This window comes from Lactuca sativa, chromosome 4, assembly GCF_002870075.4.
Source record: "Lactuca sativa cultivar Salinas chromosome 4, Lsat_Salinas_v11, whole genome shotgun sequence".
NCBI lineage: Eukaryota > Viridiplantae > Streptophyta > Magnoliopsida > Asterales > Asteraceae > Lactuca > Lactuca sativa.
The window spans coordinates 173,808,175-173,819,614 of record NC_056626.2 but is presented as its reverse complement, the minus strand read 5'-3'; positions in this window follow the sequence as shown (position 1 = coordinate 173,819,614).

Below are 11,440 nucleotides of genomic sequence, written 5' to 3'. Positions count from 1 at the left end.
AAATAAGGATTATCTAATTAGATTAATCAAATAATTTAACCCTAATCTGTAGCCTGTAAATTTTCGAAAAATTGATTTTAGGATTTATCATATTTCAAGATTATCCTTTTTTATCAGATAAACTAACAATTATCAAAAAAAAATTAGAAAACCCTAATCACATATGAAATTTACGAAACTTGAGGAGGAGGGTTAGGGTTTCAACACCCTAACCCTAATTTCGAAACTTTGTGGGCAAGATTATGGTTTCAAAACCCTAACCCTAATTTTGAAATTTAGGCCTTTTAGGGTTTAATTTCCATAAACCACAATTTGATCAAATTCAACAATTATAGCAAATTCAATTGAAAACAAACCAAACTCTCTGATACCACCGATGGGTTTCAGTCATAGAAAAACAAACTTAAAACTCTTTATTGTGCATGCAACCTCAAACAAGATCTATGTGTTCTCTATAGAACCTATAACTACTAACATCAAAAAAGGAACCCTAAAACTCTAAGTAATTTTCAAAAAAAATCATAAAAGGGTTTAGGATTAAATACCTTATTGTTATTATAGCAAATAACAATGATCCTTATCTTGTTGAAGCCTTTGAAACAATCACCACAAGTTTCGTGCCTCTAGTGGTTCACACCCAAGCTTGCAAGAAGGAGATTATGCAAGGATGAGAGGGGAGAGTATAATTTCGACCAGCACTAGATGAAGAAGTGATGGCCGAAATATGAAGACTATGGGCCTTTATATAGTCCAAATAGAAAACCTTGGATGAGCCCAAAACCAATATAATAATATTATTTTTATTTGTCAATCATCTAGCTTCCTTATCCTCCAAGGTTAATTCCAGAAACCCCAAAGAGCGCTACAAACCATCAACCCCTTGTGTGGAAGGTTCTGGAGCCTTTTGCTCAACTATTAAACAATTGCACTTTAACCCCTACACTTTTAATTAATTCTATTAATCCCAAATTTAATTCCAATTAATTTTTTTTAAATATTAATTAAATATTGTCATTTCCAATTAATATATTATTATCGTAATATATTAATAAGTTATTTATTTCAATTTATTAATCAAATAATAAATCAACCCCTCCCTCCAAAAATCATATTGTCCAATTGCTAGGTTTGAGGGTAATCCAAAAGGATTGTGCTACTATCAACTCAAGTTTATACCAATTATAGTTATGGGCTTAGACTCCTAATCCAACATAAAAGTACTTGAAAAATCAACTCACTGAATTACTAGAACCCAAAAAACATCCATCTCAACAAAACACGAGCCTTACCCTTCAATCGCGTACAATTCATTTCACAAAACAGGATACCACCAACACAAATTATGATGAAAACATGGTCACACACAACCAGAGAATAAGATAGGATATTGTAATCATGCTCCAATTCAAAGTCTATAACACCAATAAGAACCATATCTATAATTCAAACCAAGTGCTCATTTGTTATCTTGTTCAACCCCAAACACCCCTCCCAACAACATCTAATGAACTTACCACAATACATACCATCAAGAGAACCCAATACCAACCCTAGATTTACTGCATTCCATTTTCCTCATGACCGTACCTAAAGGGTGAAGTACCAGTAGATCTAACTAAATGAAAAGCCTCAATCGTGAATAGAAACATCATCATAAATGAATGAAACAATGTCCTACCCCTTAATTGAAGTAGAACATATTCTACCAGTACGTAACTAGCTCGATAAAACTCCCAAATTTATTCACAAATATTGCTAAAACTCTAGTTCGATCAATCTAAATACCAACCATGTCGACATGACATGCCAAACTTGGATTCTGCTCAGATCCAAAGCCACACCTAAAAAATTAAACAATACTGCTCCAACATCTGAACTCCTAATAACCAAGGATAGCTGCCAAACCCAAGCCTACTATGAATAATAGTTCCATAGTTAACAATTAAGAGTAACCATAGTTGGATTAGGTGTCTAAGTTCATAACTATATCTGGAATGTACTTGACCCGATTAGCATGGTCCATTTGGGTTGCATGGCATTAAAACACTTGAATAGACTAAATGAGAGAAAGGACACAAAAGGATTATTAATATATTATAAGTTCTAATATATTAATAATATTATTTAACTAGTATTGATCAAAGAATTAATTAAGTGATCAAAAAGAGACTAATTAAATATATGGGGTTGATTGTGTAAATCATGTATTCTTGTATAGTGGGCTAATGATCCATGGTTTGTATGGATTGGGCTAAAACCCATAAGGTGATCCATGGATAGTCCATGGAGGTTACCAACCCATGGATCATGGAATATGAAAATCCATGACAATTAGTGTTTACATGGTGTAACCCTACTTGTGCCACAACTATATAAGAAGCTCCAAGGTAACCAAAATCGATGACTAAGTGAAGAAGAAGAGGACAATCTGATTTCGAGGTATTAGTGAACTTCTCTCAATACTATTCCAAGAGTTGTAGTGTTGTTTGAGACATTTGAGGAATCACACTTGAGGTGCTAGGCTGATAAGGTTCTCAAGGAATACAAACTACAAAATGTATGTTCTTCCTCTAGATTTTATGTTTAAAAGTTCCCCATGGTATGCTAGTTAGGTTAAGAACCTTGGAAAATCAATTTTGCATGTATCATAGTAAAACATAGATCCAAGATTTCTAGGGTTGCATATGCAGTATAGGAGTGTTAAAATGCTCAAAACCCTTCAGTAGTATTGGAGCCAGGTTTGTTTGTTGGATACTTGATGCAAAATTGTGAAAACACTCAGTTTTTCTGCACTCTGCATCATGAACTCATTGAGTCCGTGGGGGGCTCGACACGTCCATGACTAAATTCATCCTACTCGTCGAGTAGGTTCGTGCACTCGATGAGTAGGAGCCCCAAAATGCAGATTTTAGAGTTTTGCTGCTAGAAATGGACTAGAAACATTACCCTAAACTGTTTCGTTGTTTTAAAACTTTTTTTAGATGGTGTAATGGTTATTCTAATCCATTTTCAATAGATATTATCAAAATTTCAAGTTTTATATCGTTAATTTTATGATTCTTGAAATTGTTGATATGCATGCTCGTGAACTTATGAGTTTAAAAGATCATAGGAATTATTTGTAAGTTACTTGTTAGTTTAATTCTTGATCATTATGTGTTTTAATGGAATCCATAATTTATCCTCAAGTTATGGATTACCAAAAGTCATTCTTTTAAAGTCCATTAACGAAACACGTAGGTTTCATAAAATAAAAAGTCTCTCATTTTAATAAACCATTTAACTCATAAGTTATGAAAAATGAAAAGCTTTGGAAGTTACAAAACTTGCCCTCAAGTTTTGGAACATGTAAAGCCACTTTAAAACCTTTAGTTCCAACCCCTAGAATTTTAAAAGTTCAAATTCAACCCTTATACTTTATAACATTATAAGTTAATAATAATTATATATGTATAAGAAAAAGTCATTTTACCGTCAGTAGGCCTCATTCACGATGCCGGTCTATAAGGGGGGTATATGTTGTTGCCTATAAAATGGAAGCTTAATGGGTTTCCACTCTCACCCACTGCTTCCTTGATCAGTGGAGGGTCGTTAGCCAAACGGGTAAGACAAGGAATTTAAATCTTCATTAAAATTATGATGAATATAAAGTAAATAAATGTTTTTATAAATTCCCAATCTTAGTTACTTTAGGAATATGTGAATAAGGTGCTAACCCATGAAATTACACTTTGCACTTTCATTAAGTCATTAGTGGAGCGTGTGTGGTTAACCAACACACTAACCTAGACTTAACAAGGTACGCAAAGGGTAACTAAATGTTTATCATAGTCTTGATGGAGCATGTGTGGTTAACCGGCACATTGATTGAGGGGTAAATATTAAGGGTACCCAATAATTTGCATGGTTACTTCACACCTTGTTTTGTGATCCTCGGCATCCCAGCCACAAAACCTGAAGGGCACACTCAAGATTGAAACATGCCATTGAAATGTTCAATGAATCTCAAAGAATCTAGGAGTTTCAAAACCAACTAAAACCTAATAATTCATTATGTTTTTCATGGTGGAAATTGGTGAATCATCATTCACCTACCTTCAAATATCTTATAGCTTGGATAACGACATCCCTCTTCGAAGTTATAAAATATTGTGTTGGGTCCTAGCCTTAATATTACATTTGGGTGTTTATTGAGGAATATCTTTATATCTAATCTATACTTGTCTTTCTTCTTTTCAGATGTCTTCCAACAATGCTGCTTCTGGCACAAACCCTACCGGCTCCTTCTCTCTCATGAACCTTTGTGGCAGAGTCATCTTTGATGGATCCAACTTTATGGATTGGATCAGGAACATCAGGATGGTCACTTGGTATGAGGATAAAGAATATGTCCTTGACAAGGAGCTTAGGGAACTTGAGCCGTTTCGTCCTCCTAAGGAGATCGCTGAATATCAGGCACATGAAAGAGAATCTACCAAAGTGCCAGGCATCATGTTGGCCACTTTGATAGTCGAGCTCCAAAAGTCCTATGAGGACTACTATCCGTTTGAGATGCACCAGGATTTAATGGACCGCTACCATCAGAGTGCTCGTCAAAAGCGATATGATATCATCTCCTCCATGATAACAACCCAGATGAAGGATGGTGATCCCATCACGGGCCACATGCAGAAAATGCAAAGGTATGTGGATCGTTTGTTGAAACTGAATGTGAACTTCCCCGAGGAGTTGGCAATGGACATCATTTTGCACTTCTTACCTTCATGTTATGATCAAATCCGTATAACATACCACATGAACAAGGAGGAAGTTACACTCAGCAAACTTCAAGGACATTTGAAGACCGTAGAAAGTGGTCTTAAAGGTAAGTCGGTTGTTACCACTCCTACTCCTACCACGGCCCCTGTCTTGGGAATCGGCAAAGCTAAGGAAAGAAGAGGAAGATCCCTTCGAAGGGTACCAAGGGGAATACCCTTGATCGCTCCTCTTCAAGTGGAACCAAGAAAGGTTTCGTCACTCCTTCTGCAAAATCTAAAGAGGTTGAATGCTTCTATTGTCATGAAAAGTCGCAGTGGATGCGAAACTGCCCAAAGTACCAGCAAGAAGTGAAGGATGGGAAAGTAAAACCCAACCATGTAGGAACATACACTATATTGTCTAATAATTCACCCCATTCTAATTTTTGGGTCCTTCATACAGGATGTGGTATTCACATATGTACTGATTTGCAGGGACTAAGAAGAAGTGAGAATGTGGAGCATGGGAAGATAAACTTGATCATGGGGAATAGGAAAAGCTTCACTTGTCACCAGGATTGGAGTTTCTTCTTTGTTTCTAAGGAGTGGATTAGCATTAGATTTGAATAAGTGTTGTTACGCGTATGAAATGGCGAGAAATATTATTTCCTTTCATGGTTTGTACAAGCAAGGTTTTACCTTTTCATTTGATAATGATAGTGGTGGTATTAATGCTTTCTTTAATAATGTTTTTTTATTTTAAAGCATTACCTTGTGATGGTGTATGAAACGGTGTCTGTTGTTGACAAACTAGGAAATAATGTATTGTGTATCGATTCTTCCACTAGCTTGGATAAAGCATCTTTATGGCATTGTCGTCTTGGACAATGTAAGCAAGAAACGCATATGCCAACTCCAAAAGGATGGAGTCTTGGAGTTGTTTGACCTAAATTCAGATGATAGTTGTGAATCTTGTTTTCTTGGGAAAATGAAAAAGTCACCCATCACTAGTACTTGTGCTATGGGTGAGGGTTTGTTGGACTTCATACACTCTGATGTGTGTTGACCCTTCACAACCGCCACAACAGTTGCCAACCACTTCTATGTAACTTTTATTGATGATATTAGTAGATATGGATATGTCTACTTAATCAAGCATGAGTGAGATACCTTTGAAAGATTCAAAGATTTCAAGCAGGAAGTGGAGAATCAGTTGGGCAGGAACATTAAGATGCTACGATCCGATCAAGGGGGTGACTATCTTAGTACAAAGTTCTTTGACTATCTTAAGGAATATGGGATTATCTCACAATTGACACCTCCCAGGACACCATAGCTTACTGGTGTGGCTGAGCGGTGCAATCGAACCTTGTTGGATATGGTTCGTTCCATGATGAGTTGAGCTTTGCTACCATTCTCATTCTGGGGTATGGCTTAGAGACTGTCGCCCATATTCTTAATCTATTCCCTGCAAAGAAGGTTGCCAAAACACCTCATGAGGTGTTGACCGGATAATTTTCAATTTGGATCACATCAAGATTTGGAGTTGGGAGGCTTTTGTGAGGCACAAGTCTCACGATAAGCTCGAACCTCGAAGTGAGGGGTATATTTTCATTGACTACCCATAGAGATCCTTCGTTTACCTCTTCTATAGACCTAGTGACAATGTGGTATTTGTAGCAAGAAGAGGAGTCTTTCGTGAGAGAGAATTTACGAGCCAAGGAAACAGTGGGAGTTAAATTGACCTTGAAGAAATTTAAGAGTCAAGTGGTGAAGGACCCTCAAACCCAAGCAATCAACCTGAGGAGGAAACTCCTGTTGATCCGACAAAAGAGTCTGTACTTCTAAGGCGTTCCATGAGAGTTAGGAATTTACCTGAGCATTACTATAGTTTCCATTTAGCAGCCTTAGGGCCTGCCATGGCATTGGAAAGAGGCACCTGACCAATACTATAAGTGTGTACATTATCAAGTTTGAAACTTGGTTGACAATGTACCAGATCATAAGACAGTCGGGTGCAAATGGATCTTCAAGAAGAAGACCGACATGGATGGTAATGTACACACTTATAAGGTGCGACTGTTTGCAAAGGGATTTTCTTAAACTCTGGGAGTTGATTATGATGAGACCCTTTCACCAATTGCAAAGATTAAGTCTATTAGGGTTATGTTAGCCACTGCTGCATTTCATGATTATGAAATGTGGCAAATGGATGTCAAAACCGCTTAACTTAATGGAAAGTTGGCTGAGGATGTTTACATGAGTCATCCAGAGGGTTTTGTCAGTACATAGTACCCTAATAGAGTGTGTAAGCTTGAGAAAACCATTTATGGATTAAAGCAAGCACCTCGCAGACGGAATCTTTGCTTCGATGAGAAAGTCAAAGAGTTTAGCTTTTCGAGGAGTGAAGATGAATCTTGTATAAATGTTAAGGCTAGTGGGAGTATAGTTAGCTTTTTGGTATTGTATGTTGATGAAATACTGCTCATAGGAAATGACATCCCAACTCTACAGGAAGTGAACTCCTGGCTTGGCAAGTGTTTCGCTATGAAGGACCTTGGAGAAGCAGCCTATATCCTAGGGATAAGGATTTTGAGAGACAGGAGTAAAAGACTAATAGGACTTAGTTATTGCACCTATGTGGATAAAGTGTTGAAAAGATTCAACATGCAGAACTCCAAGAAAGGTGAGTTACTGATCCAGAGTAACACCAGACTGAGTAAGACTCAAAGCCCGAGTACAGAGGCTGAGATAGCAGAGATGAGTCCAGTTATGTATGCTTCCGTTGTAGGCTCGATCATATATGCTATGACTTGTACTCGTCCTGATGTGGCCTTTGCATTGAGCATGGTCAGCAGATATCAGGGGAACCATAGCAAGGCTCACTGGACTGCGGTAAGGAACTTTGTCAAGTACCTGCGGAGGACTAAGGACTGGGTCCTTACCCTCAATCGGAGTGATGACTTGAGAGTATTAGGGTATAGTGATGCTAGATTTCAGACTGATAGGGATAATTTCCGCTCTCAGTCAGGCTGGGTCTGTACCTTAAACGGAGGAGCAATTTCTTGGAAAAGTTCCAAGCAAGAGACAGTGGCTGATTCAACTTGCGAATCAAAGTATATAGCGGCAAGCGAGGTAGCAAAGGAGGCTATATGGCTAAAGAACTTCATTGGAGACCTTGGAGTTGTACCATCTATAAAGGAGCCTATAGAGATTTTATGTGATAGTGAAAGTGCAGTTGCCTTAGCAAAGGAACCAAGGGATCACGGGAGATCTGGACATATTGAGAGAAAATACCAATTCATTAGACATCAAATAGAAGAAGGACTCCTCGTGGCAAAGAGGGTATTATCAGATGAGTACCCGGCAGATGCCCTCACGAAGGGACTGGGCAGGGTTAAGCATCTCCAGCATGCGAGGCGCATAGGGCTGAAGGATGATATTAGTTTTACTAGTTAGATAGCTTTTAAATGTGTAAAGTGTAATTGATATTTGATGATGAATAAAAGTTGTATTTATTTATGAGTAAAGTGTTTTTATCCTTTGTGAATCGTTCACTGTCATTTCATTTTGTATGTTTTGACTTCCAAAATAATTATGTTAAGTTATTTCATATTATTCAAATTCTCCACGTCGGTCATATGTTGGAAGTACATGTGAATTAAGACTGTCATGGGTTGGCTTGTAGATGTCTAAGATTTTGGACATAGCAAAGTAGTGCTACAACACTCATGAGTGATCATAAGTTTTGAGTATTGGATTCAATCCACGCTCACTGGTATCACTTCATGGAATTTATCTCGAGTGACCATGAGACGGTAATATCATATAAGTCTTCAAACCTAGAGATATGACTTGTTGCCTATGAGTTGGTTATACATTGATTGTACGAAAACGCATTGGTAACTCGATGTTATAAAACATGCCTTTGTGTATGATTCAACAAGTAGTAGAACAAGCATATGAGTCGAATTTTATCTATTCCTTCTTAGATTAGAAGAGATATCTGGGCCCCTCGATGATTTTGTGTTGACCCATGTACCGGGGCCGATCAGAACTAAGATGATGTGTTCAATTAAGTTCTATGTCAAACAAATCGGAAATCAAGAAACAAACTGCTAGACAATATGTAAGACATTGTTCCATGTATTTGTCTGGATGATATCTAGAACAGAGGATTATATGATCACATATCTTAAATGGTGTATCATCATCATCTTAGTTCCACGAGACCTTGAAAGAGCTACGATTGTTTATCGGTTCCTGAAGTCATTGTTGCAGTTATAGTTATTAGACTTATCCAAGTGGGAGACTGTTAGATTAGGTGTCTAAGTTCATAACTATTTCTGGAATGTACTTGACCCGATTAGCATGTTCCATTTGGGTTGCATAGCCTTGCAGCACTTGAATAGACTAAATGAGAGAAAGGACACTAAAGGATTATTAACATATTATAAGTTCTAGTATATTAATAATATTATTCAATTAGTATTGATCAAGAATTAATTTGGAATTAATTAAGTGATCAAAAAGAGACTACTTAAATATATGGGTTGATTGTGTAAATCATCTATTCTTGTATATATTGGGCTAATGATCCATGGTTTGTATGGATTGGGATAAAACCCATAAGGTGCTCCATGGATAGTACATGGAGGTTACAAACCCATAGATCATGGAATATGAAAAGCCATAACAATTAGGGTTTACATGGTGTAACCTTACTTGTGCCACAACTATATAAGAAGCTCCAAGGCAAGCAAAATCGACGACTAAGTGAAGAAGAAGAGGGCAATCCGATTTTGAGGTGTTAGTGAACTTGTCTCAAGACTATTCCAAGAGTTGTAGTGTTGTGTGAGACATTTGATGCATCACACTTGAGTAGCTAGGATCACAAGGTTCTTAAGGAATCCAAACTACAAAAGGTATGTTCTTCCTCTAGCTTTTGTGTTTAAAAGTTCCCCAGGGTATGCCAGATAGGTTAAGAACCTTGGAAAATCAATTTTGCATGTATCATAGTAAAACATAGATCCAAGGTTTCTAGGGTTGCATGTACACCATAGGAGTGTTAGAATGCTCAAAACCCTTCACCCATACCCATAAACCAAAAGGAACAATGTATAAATTATGATGATTGATTGACGTATCCATTAAACTTCCACTGATACAGCTCGAAACTTTCGAAGAACCTCATCTATTGACGATGAATGAAATAACCAACGATCGAGAATGCATTTACAACTATTCCACTAATCCAATAAAGTACTAAACAAATCCCATGTGAAACTACATATACCAAACTGAAATAAATCAATCATCCTCCGAGTAGAATGCTCAACTCTCCCCCACTTAGGGCTCGATGTACGACCAACTAACATTGTAAACAAACCAAAACACAAATCGGCTCACCCAGATATATACCATCTTTGACTCATAACACAAGATGATCCTCCATATAAAGACCAAGAAAACTCAAAGAGATTCCAAATCTCAGATCGAAACCTCGGAAACTCCCTAATCATAACTGCCTCAGATACGCAAGCAATAATTTTGGCCTTTCATAACAGTGATTCTCTATCTAGAAACAAATGCACTACCATACACCTCACTCATAAATCCCCATCAAACATTTCATCATGAACATTACCCATAGATACCATAAGCATCATTCTCTTAGTCTAGACACAACAGAGTCAACAAAAGTTGTCATTCTTAATTCACATCCTTTGATCACTTGAAACAATCAACTAGTTCTTGACTTAACTAATCTCAAAGAAAGTTACATCCCAATACCATAAGAATCTTCTTATGCATTCCTACACTCCCATACTTGCAACCAACAATCGCAACCATATAGCCCTAGGTTGGATCAACCTCCGAACTCATAAAATCTCATGTTGTCTCTATCTTTCTGCCGAACACGGAAAGCTAATAAAACATAACCCCCATCATAGATAGTTACATCCCAATCCTGACACTACCTCGAGCAAGGCCCTTGAGACCTCAACATCAACTAAATCACCAAGGTCTACACCATTCAAACCCAAAATGACATGGACACTATGTCCTAAGCAATCACCAAGCCCATCCTCATCCTATACAATCATAACCGATAAACTGAATAAGATGGAAACACTTTGAAATGAATCATGGTGGAAAACAATAAAATCTACCCTCAATCAACTCCTTAGAATCCCTAAATTTTTCGTGGATTTGAGTATGGATCCTCTGCTTTCAATAGTATAAGCCTAATACTACCTTAGACACTTATTTATAATTTCCTCAAGAATCACTCTGGATCCTCTAAGAAAATACTCATGTCCACTACCTTCCAATTCAACCATGTATGCCCGCTCTCAAACAAGCACACACTGCTAAGCTTCCTAGATTCTCCTTCTAGGATCTTTCTTTCAAAAATGCTCACACAAACACATTCTAAAATTCTTCCTTGGCTTTGCTAGGGTTCCCTTCACACCACGCATTGCCATCAGCTGCAAAAGAGATTCTATCTAAGAATTTATAACTACCTCACGAATATAATTACATGCCACAAGCACTAAATAATTCTTCAACTAAAAGGTCTCACACGACAATGGTTGGACTGAAACAAGAGCTGCATAATAGAGTTAAACCTTACTTTCTAAAATTATCTACTCCCTATAACATGTAACCTAACGTATTCGCTTAATAGTTAGTTGATACTA